Source organism: Ranitomeya imitator, chromosome 3 (genome assembly GCF_032444005.1).
Source record: "Ranitomeya imitator isolate aRanImi1 chromosome 3, aRanImi1.pri, whole genome shotgun sequence".
Taxonomy (NCBI): Eukaryota; Metazoa; Chordata; class Amphibia; order Anura; family Dendrobatidae; genus Ranitomeya; species Ranitomeya imitator.
The window spans coordinates 289,182,332-289,194,715 of NC_091284.1; the positions used below are offsets into that span (position 1 = coordinate 289,182,332).

Here is a 12,384-nt window from a genome sequence, read left to right on the forward strand (position 1 = left end):
CCTAACCCCAGCCCTAACCCTAGCCCTAACCCTAAACCTAGCCCTAACCCTAACCCTAGCCCTAACCCTAATGGGAAAATGGAAACAAATACATTTTTTTATTTTTTTTATTTTTCCCTAACTAAGGAGGTGATGAAGGGGGGTTTGATTTACTTTTATAGCGTGTTTTTTAGCGGATTTTTATGATTGGCACCCGTCACACACTGAAAGACGCTTTTCATTGCAAAAAATATTTTTTGCATTACCACATTTTGAGAGGTATAATTTTTTCCATAATTTGTTCCACAGAGTCATGTGAGGTCCTGTTTTTTGCGGGACTAGTTGACATTTTTATTGGTAACATTTTCGGGCACGTGACATTTTTTGATCGCTTTTTATTCCGATTTTTGTGAGGCAGAATGACCAAAAACCAGCTATTCATGAATTTCTTTTGGGGGAGGCGTTTATACCGTTCCGCGTTTGGTAAAATTGATAAAGCAGTTTTATTCTTCAGGTCAGTATGATTACAGCGATACCTCATTTATGTAATTTTTTTATGTTTTGGCGCTTTTATACGATAAAAACTATTTTTACTTTTTTACTTTGTCCCAGGGGGGACATCACAGATCATTGATCTGACAGATTGCATAGCACTCTGTCAGATCAGCGATCTGACCTACAACACTGCAGGCTTACCAAGCGCCTGCTCTGAGCAGGCACTTGGTAAGCCACCTCCCTCCCTGCAGGACCCGGATGCCATGGCCATCTTGGATCCGGGGCCTGCATTGAGGAAGGAGGTAGGTGACCCTCGGAGCAACGTGATCACATCGCGTTGCTGCGGGGTCTCAGGGAAGCACGCAGGGAGCCCCCTCCCGGCGCGATGCTTCCCTGTACCGCCAGCACACCGCAATCATGTTTGATTGCGGTGTGCAGGGGGTTAATGTGCCGGATGTCAGCTGCGATAGGCAGCTGACACTCGGCCGCGCTCCCCCCGTGAGCACGGCCAATCGTGTATGACGTACTATCCCGTCGGTGGTCATACGGGCCCACCCTACCTCGATGGGATAGTATGTCAGATGTCAGAAAGGGGTTAAAGGTGGAAAATGTTTTAAATTAATTCTTCTTGGCATGATTTTATTACATGACAAACATCTGGCATTTTAACGTGGGTGAGGAGAGTGGAATTTTTTTTTCTACTACAACCCCTGGCAAAAATTATGGAATCTCCGGCATTGGAGGATGTTCATTAAGCTGTTTAATTTTGTAGAAAAAAAGCAGATCACAGATATGGCACAAAGCTAAAGTAATTTCAAATGGCAACTTTCTTGCTTTAAGAAACACTAAAAGAAATTAAGAACAAAAAATGTGGTAGTCAGTAATGGTTACTTTTTTTAACCAAGCATAGGGGAAAAATTATGGAATCACTCAATTCTGAGGAAAAAATTATGGAATCACTCGGTAAATTTTCAAACCCAAAAATAACACCTGGATCAAATTAGATCTGCTCATTAGTCTGCATCTAAAAAGGAGTGATTATCACGTCTTGAAGAGCTGTTGCACCAAGTGGACTGACATGAATCATGGTTCCAACACAAGAGATGTCAATTGAAACAAAGGAGAGGATTATCAAACTCATAAAAGAGGGTAAATCATCACGCAATGTTGCAAAAGATGTTGGTTGTTCACTGTCAACTGTGTCTATAATCTGGACCAAATGCAAACAACAAGTGAAGGTTGTTAAAGGCAAACATACTGGTAGACCAAGGAAGACCTCAAAGCGCCAAGACCGAAAACTTAAAGCAATATGTCTCCAAAACAGGAAATGCACAACAAAACAAATGAGGAACGAATGGGTGGATACTGGATTCAACATCTGTGACCAAACTGTAAGAAACCGCCTAAACTAAAAGGGATTTGCATACAGAAAAGCTAAATGAAATCCATCATTAACACCTAAACAGAAAAAAACAAGGTTACAATGGGCTTAGGAAAAGCAATCGTGGACTGTGGATGACTGGATGAAAGTCATATTCAGTGATGAATCACAAAGCTGCATTGGGCTAGGTGATGATGCTGGAACTTTTGTTTGGTGCCGTTCCAATGAGATTTATAAAGATAACTGCCTGAAGAGAACAAGCAAATTTCCACAGTCATTGATGATATGGGGCTGCATGTCAGGTAAAGGCACTGAGGAGATGGCTGTCATTACATCCTCAATAAATGCACAAGTTTATGTTAATATTTTGGACACTTTTCTTACCCAATCAATTGAATGGATGTTTGGGGATGATGAAATCATTTTTCAAGATGATAATGCACCCTGCCATAGAGCAAAAACTGTGAAAACATTCCTTAAAAAAAGACACATAAGGTCAATGTCATGGCCTGCAAATAGTCCGGATCTCAATCCAATTGAAAATCTTTGTTGGAAGTTGAAGAAAATGGTCCATGACAAGGCTCCGACCTGCAAAGCTGATCTGGCAACAGCAATCAGAGAAAGTTGGAGCCAGATTGATGAAGAGTACTGTTTGACACTCATTAAGTCTATGCCTCAGAGACTGCAAGCTGTTATAAAAGCCAGAGGTGGTGCAACAAAATACTAGTGATGTTTTGGAGTGTTTTTTTGTTTGTTTGTTATTCATGATTCCATAATTTTTTCCTCAGAATTGAGTGATTCCAATCATTTGTCCCCTATGCTTGGTTAAACAAAGTAACCATTACTGACTACCACATTTTTTGTTCTTGATTTCTTTTAGTGTTTCTTAAAGCCAGAAAGTTGCCATTTGAAATTACTTTAATTTTGTGCCGTGTCTGTGATCTGCTTTTTTTCTACAAAATTAAACAACTGAATGAACATCCTCCAAGGCCGGTGATTCCATAATTTTTGCCAGGGGTTGTATATATTACAAAATGGAGCACTCCAATTCATATTCATGAAGTAATTTAATTTTATTTGCCCATGATGTATATTGACGTTTCAGGCCTAAACATAGAAATTATGTTACAATGACTTCTGTGTCTTCTGTGCATGCAGACCCAGTAGACATTGATAAACATCTGGTCATTGTAACCCAGCAGCACTCTATGGGTGAAGTTGCTCTGGTTTGAAAGAGAGATCCCATTACATCTGTCAATTTCCTGAGATGCCCTGGTCACTTATGACAGCTGGAGCTCAGCTGATAGTTACAGACAGACTTCTGTTCTGATTATGTTGCTTAAAGTTACTTCTCATCACGACATTCAGTTACGTCATGGCATACAAGTGATGGAAGTATTCAAGCATGATGTCATTGTGCCAGTGAAGTCAATATTAGTCCTTCAACTATCATTTGCATAAAATTCTTCATGACTGGTATTTTTCCCTGGTTCATCCATTAACCAATTACATTCCTTGGTGCAGACAATTAATAGTCAACAATCTGACAAGAATTAGATCTTATATAGTTTCATATTTTGTGTTGTAATCAGCTATAACTTGAAAATTGTGCTACATTGTTGTTTTTGTGTGTTAGTGGTTTATGTCGGTCCCTTTTATAATGTAACATGCAAATAAGCGTAATCATATGTTATGTTCATGTATGCAGATGGAGACATAGCATAAGCAGTAATGTATATAGCTATAGGGGTGCAGATTAGCATTCACACCAGTGCCTTAATGACTGAATGAGTCCAAAGGACCATCTGCCACATAAGAACACAACATGGGGTTTTACACATGGCACATGATAGTTGAAGGACTTGTTTTAGATTTTGCATTCGTGCCCAAAAGCTTTTTACGTTATCCCTGTCTGAAAACATTTCCTGAAACATTAAAAGCTATTTTCCTATTGTTTATGAGCTAAACCAGATATTTGCTAATGTTTCATCTCTTTTATTTGTTTCTCTTGCTGTCTGTAATGAGAACAGAACATTACGACATGGAAGGTGTGCATAGAAGCAGATGCTAGGGAGCAGGAATACGTCCAGCCAGCTTTAGCTGCCAAATAAAGACTTCAGTGTACTCCCTTTAACCCCCTCCCTCCCCCCCCCCCACTGTGCTTGATTCTATCATTATCCCTCATTTACCCTCATTTAGTGAGATCTGCTCACTGGGATCTGGGCTCAAAACTGAGATAGAGAAGTAAAGAAAGTAAGAGAGAGAGAGAGCAACTGAACAAGAGAGAAAAGGAGATCCAAATATTTTTGGGGAATAAAACCCACCTGCATCAAGCCGGCAGCAGCTGTGACAGGCTCCCTCACAGGTAAGAAGAAGGTGTATTGTGTGATTTCACATCAGGAAAAATGTGGAACATCAGATATTATGATCAGCCGTGCAATGAAAATGCTGCATGTTAGAGAGACACTGCAGTGTGCTGAGAGGAGCCAGTCATGTTAGAGAGACACTGCAGTGTGCTGAGAGGAGCCAGTCATGTTAGAGAGACACTGCAGTGTGCTGAGAGGAGCCAGTCATGTTAGAGAGACACTGCAGTGTGCTGAGAGGAGCCAGTCATGTTAGAGAGACACTGCAGTGTGCTGAGAGGAGCCAGTCATGTTAGAGAGACACTGCAGTGTGCTGAGAGGAGCCAGTCATGTTAAAGAGACACTGCAGTGTGCTGAGAGGAGCCAGTCATGTTAGAGAGACACTGCAGTGTGCTGAGAGGAGCCAGTCATGTTAGAGAGACACTGCAGTGTGCTGAGAGGAGCCAGTCATGTTAGAGAGACACTGCAGTGTGCTGAGAGGAGCCAGTCATGTTAGAGAGACACTGCAGTGTGCTGAGAGGAGCCAGTCATGTTAGAGAGACACTGCAGTGTGCTGAGAGGAGCCAGTCATGTTAGAGAGACACTGCAGTGTGCTGAGAGGAGCCAGTCATGTTAAAGAGACACTGCAGTGTGCTGAGAGGAGCCAGTCATGTTAGAGAGACACTGCAGTGTGCTGAGAGGAGCCAGTCATGTTAGAGAGACACTGCAGTGTGCTGAGAGGAGCCAGTCATGTTAGAGAGACACTGCAGTGTGCTGAGAGGAGCCAGTCATGTTAGAGAGACACTGCAGTGTGCTGAGAGGAGCCAGGCAGCGCTGTCATGTTAGAGAGACACTGCAGTGTGCTGAGAGGAGCCAGTCATGTTAAAGAGACACTGCAGTGTGCTGAGAGGAGCCAGTCATGTTAGAGAGACACTGCAGTGTGCTGAGAGGAGCCAGTCATGTTAGAGAGACACTGCAGTGTGCTGAGAGGAGCCAGGCAGCACTGTCATGTTAGAGAGACACTGCAGTGTGCTGAGAGGAGCCAGTCATGTTAAAGAGACACTGCAGTGTGCTGAGAGGAGCCAGGCAGCACTGTCATGTTAGAGAGACACTGCAGTGTGCTGAGAGGAGCCAGTCATGTTAGAGAGACACTGCAGTGTGCTGAGAGGAGCCAGTCATGTTAGAGAGACACTGCAGTGTGCTGAGAGGAGCCAGTCATGTTAAAGAGACACTGCAGTGTGCTGAGAGGAGCCAGTCATGTTAGAGAGACACTGCAGTGTGCTGAGAGGAGCCAGTCATGTTAGAGAGACACTGCAGTGTGCTGAGAGGAGCCAGTCATGTTAGCTGTGTGTTTCTGGACATAACACCTAGGCTGCCCCAGACAGTTTCCTGACTATCCTTCCAGACATCCTAAGCTTGAGGAAGGAAAATCTAAAGGTGTTAGTAAGGAGATCTGTTAATAGTTAATAGTAGACGTAGTATTTCAGAATGCTCTTCTTATTAGCTCTATTAGGTCAATTACTAATAGGAAAGATGTGGGAGTCTGCTGTACAATACCCATTTATCTACTACCACCTGCTCTACATATAGAAGCCATCATCCCTACCACTAATAATTAGCATACGTTCCCTCTAATAACTCCAGCCGGATACAGCAGAATATTAATGGGAAATGATAGGAATAATGAACCTATAAGCAGACTGTATGCACGGTTAGTGGATTATTAATGCTTGGGCTACATTTCCACCATGAGTTTTTGGTGAGTTTTTAATGTGGCAGGATTTTCTGTAAATTAGGTAATTTTCCTTGCGTTTTTGGGTACTTTTTTTTTTACATGCGGTTTTATTGCCTTTTTGTCTGTCTCTTGTTAGTATGTCATGATTTAAATAAAGCTGATTTGCTTTTGACACTTCCTGATGTTTGGCTCTGACAACACTTTATTGATGCAGCTATGTGCGGATTACATGCATTTGTGACGAACTTACATCGCAGAAAAGCACTAAAAACACATGCGCGATTTTCCCCATCTGATGCAAGTCTATGGGAAAAATGTGTACAGAAAATGTAGAGTACCCTCAAGAGATATTGACATGCTGCGGATGTGAAACACGCACCGCAGGTCAATTTACGGTTTACATTAATCCCTCCCCTACAGAGAAGTACTGTATAATGACAGGTTACTGGTTCCAGAAACATAATAGTAAAGCAGATGGTACTTTGCAATTCAACTTCGAAACCCTTAGTACTGACAGGGCTTCTTCACATGTAGCATTTTCACTGCATTTTCTTTCTGTTTGGAAAAAATGTTGCATTTTTCAATATCAGTAAAGTAAATGAGATTTCTAAAATCTCATTCATATGTTTCGGGTTTTTTCTTGCGTTTTTGAGCTGCAGTGTGTTTTTTTTAAGCAGTAGTATGTACAGTCTTGTAGCATTTTTGCTATAGTTTTGTACCCATTCAATTGAATGCTTAAAAAAGCAATAGTGTATATACTGTATGCAGCAGTTTCTTTGCCAACGTTTTTCATGAGGAAAAATAAAATATTACAAAAGAGCACTGTGTGAACATACCCTTATCAAAAACACACGTGAACTGCACTAGCCGCACCACCTGAACAAGTCTGACCCAGAGGGCAAATCCTATGTAGCATAATAAATAATTTTTATTTGTAATGTACTGCCCATTTTGGGGTATGTGTACATGGGATGTTTCTGCTGCATGCTTCCCACTATAGAAATGCTGGTAAATGAAAAGTCGTAAATGCTGCTGTGAATTTTGCGAAAATGGTGCACTTTTTACTCTTTGCATTGCAAAGGGTCAAGTCCATGGAGACATCTGCAGCATGAATTGACTTGCTATGGACTTCAAAATTGCACACACTTCTTAAAATCTCATTAACCCCTTTACCCCCAAGGGTGGTTTGCACGTTAATGACCAGGCCAATTTTTACAGTTCTGACCACTGTCCCTTTATGAGGTTATAACTCTGGAATGCTTCAAGAATCCAGTGATTCTGACATTGTTTTCTTGTGACATATTGTACTTCATGACAGTGGTAACATTTCTTTGATATTCCCTGCGTTTATTTGTGAAAAAAACGGAAATTTGGCGCGAATTATGAAAATTTCGCAATTTTCCAACTTTGAATTTCTATGCAATTAAATCACAGAGCTATGTCACACAAAATACTTAATAAGTAACATTTCCCACATGTCTACTTTACATCAGCACAATTTTGGAACCAAAATTTTTTTTGTTAGGGAGTTATAAGGGTTAAAAGTTGACCAGCAATTTCTCATTTTTACAACACCATTTTTTTTTAGGGACCACATCTCATTTGAAGTCATTTTCAGGGGGTCTATATGCTAGAAAATACCCAAGTGTGACACCATTCTAAAAACTGCACCCCTCATGGTGCTCAAAACCATATTCAAGAAGTTTATTAACCCTTCTGGTGCTTCACAGGAATTTTTGGAATGTTTAAATAAAAATGAACATTTAACTTTTTTTCACAAAAAATGTACTTCAGCTCCAATTTGTTTTATTTTACCAAGGGTAACAGGAAAAAATGGACCCCAAAAGTTGTTGTACAATTTGTCCTGAGTACTCTGATACCCCATATGTGGGGGTAAACCACTGTTTGGGCGCATGGGAGAGCTCGGAAGGGAAGGAGCGCCGTTTGACTTTTCAATGCAAAATTGACAGGAATTGAGATGGGACGCCATGTTGCGTTTGGAGAGCCACTGATGTGCCTAAACATTGAAACCCCCCACAAGTGACACCATTTTGGAAAGTAGACCCCCTAAGGAACTTATCTAGATGTGTTTTGAGCACTTTGACCCACCAAGGGCTTCACAGAAATTTATAATGCAGAGCCGTAAAAATAAAACAAAAATTTTTTCCCACAAAAATTATTTTTTTAGCCCCCAGTTTTGTATTTTCCCAAGGGTAAAAGGAGAAATTGGACCCCAGAATTTGTTGCCCAATTTGTCCTGAGTGCGCTGATACCCCATAAGTGGGGGGGAACCACTGTTTGGGCGCATGGGAGGGCTCGGAAGGGAAGGAGCGCCATTTGGAATGCAGACTTAGATGGAATGGTCTGCAGGTGTCACATTGCGTTTGCAGAGCCCCTAATGTACCTAAACAGTAGAAACCCCCCACAAGTGACACCATTTTGGAAAGTAGACCCCCTAAGGAACTTATCTAGATGTGTGGTGAGCGCTTTGACCCACCAAGGGCTTCACAGAAGTTTATAATGCAGAGCCATAAAAATAAAACAAAAATTTTTTCCCACAAAAATTATTTTTTAACCCCCAGTTTTGTATTTTCCCAAGGGTAACAGGAAAAGTTGGACCCCAAATTTGTTGTCCTATTTGTCCTGAGTACACTGATACCCCATATGTTGGGGTAAACCCCTGTTTGGGCACACGGGAGAGCTCGGAAGGGAAGGAGCACTGTTTTACTTTTTCAACGCAGAATTGGCTGGAATTGAGATCGGACGCCATGTCGTGTTTGGAGAGCCCCTGATGTGCCTAAACAGTGGAAACCCCCCAATTATAACTGAAACCCTAATCCAAACACACCCCTAACCCTAATTCCAACGGTAACCCTAACCACACCTCTAAACCTGACACACCCCTAACCCTAATCCCAACCCTATTCCCAACTGTAAATGTAATCTAAACCCTAACCCTAACTTTAGCCCCAACCCTAACTGTAGCCCCAACCTAACCCTAACCCTAGCCCTAACCCTAGCCCTAATCCTAACCCTAGCCCTAGCCCTAACCCTAGCCCTAACCCTAGCCCAACCCTAGCCCTAGCCCTAACCCTAACCCTAGCCCTAGCCCTAACCCTAGCCCTAACCCTAACCCTAGCCCTAGCCCTAACCCTAGCCCTAACCCTAGCCCTAATGGGAAAATGGAAATAAATACATTTTTTTAATTTTTCCCTAACTAAGGGGGTGATGAAGGGGGGTTTGATTTACTTTTATAGCGAGTTTTTTAGCGGATTTTTATGATTGGCAGCCGTCACACACTGAAAGACGCTTTTTATTGCAAAAAATATTTTTTGCATTACCACATTTTGAGAGCTATAATTTTTCCATATTTTGGTCCACAGAGTCATGTGAGGTCTTGTTTTTTGCGGGACGAGTTGACGTTTTTACTGGTAACATTTTCGGGCACGTGCCATTTTTTGATCGCTTTTTATTCCGATTTTTGTGAGGAAGAATGACCAAAAACCAGCTATTCATGAATTTCTTTTGGAGGAGGCGTTTATACCGTTCCGCGTTTGGTAAAATTGATAAAGCAGTTTTATTCTTCAGGTCAGTAAGATTACATCGACACCTCATTTATGTAATTTTTTTATGTTTTGGCGCTTTTATACGATAAAAACTTTTACAGAAAAAATAATTATTTTTGTATCGCTTTATTCTGAGGACTATAACTTTTTTATTTTTTTGCTGATGATGCTGTGTGGCAGCTCATTTTTTGCGGGACAAGATGACGCTTTCAGCCGTGCTATGGTTATTTATATCTGTCTTTTTGATCGCGTGTTATTCCACTTTTAGTTCGGCAGTATGATAATAAAGCGTTGTTTTTTGCCTGTTTTTTTTTTTTTTTTCCTTACGGTGTTTACTGAAGGGGTTAACTAGTGGTTCAGTTTTATAGGTCGGGTCGTTACGGACGCGGCGATACTAAATATGTGTACTTTTATTGTTTTTTTTTTATTATTTAGATGAAGAAATGTATTTATGGGAATAATATTTTTTTTTTTTCATTATTTAGGAATATTTTTTTTTTTTACACATTTGGGGGGGACATCACAGATCAATGATCTGACAGTTTGCATAGCACTCTGTCAGATCACTGATATGACTTGCAGCGCTGCAGGCTTCACAGTGCCTGCTCTGAGCAGGCTCTGTGAAGCCACCTCCCTCCCTGCAGAACCCGGATCTTGGATCCGGGTCTGGAGCAGGCAGGGAGGGAGGTAAGACCCTCGCAGCAATGCGATCACATCGCGTTGCTGCGGGGGGCTCAGGGAAGCCCGCAGGGAGCCCCCTCCCTGCGCGATGCTTCCCTGCACCGCCGACACATCGCGATCATGTTTGATCGTGGTGTGCCGGGGGTTAATGTGCCGGGGGCGGTCCGTGACCACTCCTGGCACATAGTGCCGGATGTCAGCTGCGATAAGCAGCTGACACCCGGCCGCGATCGGCGGCGCTCCCCCCGTGAGCACTGCCGATCGCATATGACGTACTATCCCGTCGGTGGTCATAGGGGCCCACCCCACCTCGACAGGATAGTACGTCTGATGTCAGAAAGGGGTTAAAGGGAACATGTCACCCCCCCAGCGTTTGAAACTAAAAGAGCCACCTTGTGCAGCAGTAATGCTGCATTCTGACAAGGTGGCTCTTTTAGTTATTGATGCTGTAAATGCAGAAATAATCCGTTTTGTAATTTGTCCGAATTACCTGTCTTCAGTCCTGGAGGCAGGCCTTTCCCCCCTGCTGTAGACGCCACACAGCCGTCACTCAAGTCTTCTTGGCGCCGGGCACCGCCTCAGCGCTATTTTGAAATCAGCCGGCGCCTGAGCTCTTTTGTCATGCCTTGGGCAGGCGCAGTGAGCGCTGCCCTTCCTCTGTCCTCATATGCAGTCTAGCTGACTGCGCCTGTGCGGCCGCCCTGCCTGTTAATCCCAGCCCCGCAGTGTGAATAAATCAGAAGACACTGCGAGGCTGGGATTCACAGGCAGGGCGGCCGCACAGACGCAGTCAGCTAGACTGCGTATGAGGACAGAGGACGGGCAATCTTGCCTTGCGCAGGCGTGTACTATGGAGAACACAGCATGAACTTCAACCCAATATTGCGGCCAGCATGCAGCCAGCAGGTAAGGAAAGGGTGAATCAAACACCCGAAGACCCCGCCAATATGACCACAAACCTGTCCCGCCAAATCCAGGTGACAGGTTCCCTTTAACAATACTGCAATCTTTGCAAAACCAGTTAGAGGCACTCACTCAATGCATTATATTGCCTAAGCCTGTGTAAATGTGGTGTAAGTGCATTAATATACTCACTGATCACCTTCTTCCCTGGTTTCTAGTGCCATTCTGGGCCTCTTCTGGTTCACATGAGGTTTTTTTTACGACTTGCCGGATCACCCCAGGGATTGTGTGTGAACCAGAAGTCACTTTTACAATGTAAGCCTATAGAGTGCCAGAACGATGCACCATACATAGTCTTACATTATGAGACCTCTTTCAGACATCAGCGTATCCGGTATGTGTGGTGAAAATTTTCATACGTACCAGATACACTTACATACAGTACAGTACATAGACCCATTCAAGTGAATGGGTCAGTGCACGTAAGTGTTTCCACAGACCGTGTGTCCGTTGGCAAAGAGGGGAGAAGAGGCAAAGGAGAGGAGTCTGGGATCTGGAGCTGCAAGTGGGCTCACCTGAGAGGAAAGAGCCAAGAGACCGGACACCGGGGTCCGTGGTGGTGTGAGAATTGCAGACCCAGCCATTGAACCCAGAGGGCAGGAGATTGCAAGTCTCCTGTCACATCCAGCACCTGCAGGTACCACAGAAAGTGAGGAGCTTGGGACTGCCGGAGAAAGGACAGTGACCATGAAAGGTTCAAGCTTTCAGCCATACAGATTGAGAATACAGACACTGAGAAGACTCATGCAGGGCTTTAGGCTGCAAGGGTCGGATATACAGAGCAGAGCGAAGGCTTCCGAACCCACCTGGCTAAGTGGATCCCAAGCTGTTTTCAGGCTGCCCGGACCCCACCATCACCTGTTACCTGTATCCTGGACTGTACCTGAATTCTACCAGTAATGGTAAAGGAAACTGCTATCCCTGTGTCCTGCAATTAATTCTTGCACCCTCAGTCCTGCACCACCACCGCCAATCATCCCTCTTACCAACTACACCAGGAGCCCTGGGGGGCCAAGCTCTACCTGTGGGGAGCTATACCATCTAAGCTGCCAAACCATCGGCCCCAGAGGACCCAATTAAGCAGCATCGGCCACCCCTTGCCGAATACCACAGGTGGCATCACAAACAAACTACATTAGACTTTATTCCCATTTCCGTTAATTCCCCTTTTCCTGGATGCCTAGGGCCACAAACCAGGTCACTACCACCATGACCACCCCATTAAGAACAGAACCAGCCCGG

At 43.5% G+C, this 12,384-nt stretch overlaps 1 protein-coding gene across 1 annotated transcript in view; it reads left to right on the forward strand.

The window, feature by feature from the left end:
• Positions 1 to 4,049: 4,049 nt before the first annotated feature.
• The window catches only part of PRELP (proline and arginine rich end leucine rich repeat protein), a 590,571-nt gene continuing 582,236 nt past the window's right edge, over positions 4,050 to 12,384 (forward strand). The window contains exon 1 of the mRNA XM_069756515.1: positions 4,050 to 4,220. The gene's annotated coding sequence lies outside the window, so the exon portion shown is untranslated. The remainder of the gene's footprint in view (positions 4,221 to 12,384) is intronic.